This window comes from Monopterus albus, unplaced genomic scaffold, assembly GCF_001952655.1.
Source record: "Monopterus albus unplaced genomic scaffold, M_albus_1.0 scaffold64.1, whole genome shotgun sequence".
Lineage (NCBI taxonomy): Eukaryota > Metazoa > Chordata > Actinopteri > Synbranchiformes > Synbranchidae > Monopterus > Monopterus albus.
Window position 1 is genome coordinate 1,320,167 of NW_018127944.1, and position 2,359 is coordinate 1,322,525.

The following is a 2,359-nucleotide window of genomic DNA, read 5'->3' on the forward strand; positions in this document are numbered from 1 at the left end:
GTCAGATGTTCACTACAAGGTGACTACAAGCCATACCCTCTCCATCATTGTCACACACACTGCCCAATGATTAACGCTGAGATTACTCTGTAACTCTTACCACATTTATGCAAATCAATAATTCCTGATCACAGACATGGTGCACATCGACAAATGCTTCTTATGAAGAGCAAACTCAAAACATTTGAGTGTTTTTTAAATAAATCAAACTCCAACAAGACATTTGGATAACTATTTGTTAAATTGGATTTTATTTGTTAACCGTAAGCTACAGGAGACGAAGATTTGACAGATTTTAAGACAAAGTTATATTGTGCACGTCTCAGCACTGGGTGACAAGTTTTTCATTCCAAAACCCCAGAACCAACTATGTTGCCTCAAAGCCTCAGAGAGCAGCCATAATATCCTGAAGTTAGCACGAGTCAGAGGCAGCTGCACATCTTACACCAGTTCTCTGTTTAGTTCACATTCTGTTAGCTACTCACATTTGCTGAAGAAGAAACATGTCACCCTGTGCAGTGGTGTGTTTCACTGATGTGTTTTTAATTGTTTTTGAATTACAATGAAGATCTATTGCAAAGAACAAGCTGGGCCAGGACAGACACAATGACAGACATGACCTGTGAGCAGAGGCAGCTCATTGTCGTTGTAAGGGGAGTGTTGAAAATACAGTTAATATAGGAAATGACTGGCTTTGTCCTATAATTCCATCAAACCTCCTCTGTGTAGCTGTAAGAAGGTGAGGGGCAGCCAAGAATCGTTCCTGTTAGCATCTGAAGTAGACGGGAGTTGCCAAATATTGTCTCAGTTCAAACTGCCAGAAATCCAGAAATCTTCCACACGATTCTGAAACAATCTCAGTTTTTCATTCCACTTTCTCCACGACCTCATGGTAAGTACTTTGAGCAGCAGGTCATCAGTTCAACACATGCATCTGACATTGGCTGCTGGCACCATCTTGCATTATTAACTTCTAGATCAGAAGCAATAGGCCTCCTCGCCAGGAGCAGCGGTGGCTGACTGGGAAATCCACAACTGCCAGAGTCATACACAAACATTAGTTCGTCTAATTAAGGACGGCAAAGAGAATGTAAAGTAATTAGTGACTAGGAGAGTCTGGGTGAAACCTACATGCAGCTTCAGGCTGATAAAGATGGGGAACATCTGAAGCTGTAACGTTTTAGAAGGCACGGTTCTTCCAGAGCAATAATTGCTCCAAATCTTTTGTCTTCCATAAATAAAATGCATGCTTTATGAATTAAACAACTTCCCATCCCCCACTTCTTTGTTTTGGCAATGAAATTTAAGACATAAAAATGAGCACTAACTACCCACAGTAAACAATCTGAGAGCAGAATCAGAGGATGCCTTGTTCGTGGGCGTTGTTTCCTGCCAATAACAAAAACAAACAGTGGTTCAATTCATTCCTGATGACCTGGAGGCTCTTGAGCAACTTCAGAGCTGATAATAACTCACCGGTGGTGTCAGATATTTAGAGAGCCTCCGCTGCTGCTGCTGCTGCTGCTGCCAACCCACATGCATGTGCAAGCAACAAATTTGGCTCTTTGGAAGGCTCCCAGAAAAATTAGCTGTTTCAGGTGTGTGCAGCCAAGAAATGAGGGTATGTGGGGGTTACTGGGTGTTGTCTGGGCGCTAACATGAGCAGCAGCGATGCGCGGCGTCGCCCTATTTTCTGTGATGTTATATTGTTTGGGGTTTAAAAAAAGAAACAGCCATTGCATAAGACCTTGGCGTCCCATTGCTTTAAAGTGCAACAGGCACAGACTTGAGAAATATGTAATTATCAGTGTCAGCTCTGTTAACTGCAAGTATTTTTATTTAAGTGTTTTCTGCCTAGTGTGAGTCTGATTAGTGCTCAGAGTGGGTGTAAAGCGTTTTGGGATTCCAGGATTTACAGATACAATTAAAAATCTGTGATGGGAATTGCACACCTGAACGGCCCTAACACACCCAGCTGCCAGCCAACACCCTTTTTCCACCATCCATTTTCACAATTACATTCCAACCTGTTTAATAAAAGAAGGTATGGCTCATATGAAACCAACCTGACTGCAGACACAAATATGCAAATGAAGTGCTGTAAGAAAAGTGATTGTTTTTCTGAATTAATTACAGGAACAGAGTTGATTCAATACATTTGTAAAACCTGAATGATAATTTGCTTTTATGGCTTAAATTCAGGCTTATTTGCATTTTTAGAAAAGAGTTAATGGCAAAATGCCCTTATAAAAAAGAAAAGCAGCTTTCTTACCTTATTCATACAAATGAATGCACACAGAACGTTATTTGTAATAATGGACAAATTAGATCTATTGAAACAGCAAAATATACAAATGAC

At 40.6% G+C, this 2,359-nt stretch overlaps 1 long non-coding RNA gene across 1 annotated transcript; it reads right to left on the reverse strand.

Annotated features, from left to right (window-relative positions):
- Positions 1-277: 277 nt before the first annotated feature.
- On the reverse strand, positions 278-1,895 carry LOC109962477 (uncharacterized). The gene is made up of 3 exons (XR_002275262.1): positions 1,477-1,895; positions 1,132-1,389; positions 278-1,035 (listed from the first exon to the last, which is right to left on the reverse strand). It is a non-coding gene; the product is annotated as an uncharacterized LOC109962477 (long non-coding RNA).
- Between the last annotated feature and the right edge of the window lie 464 nt (positions 1,896-2,359).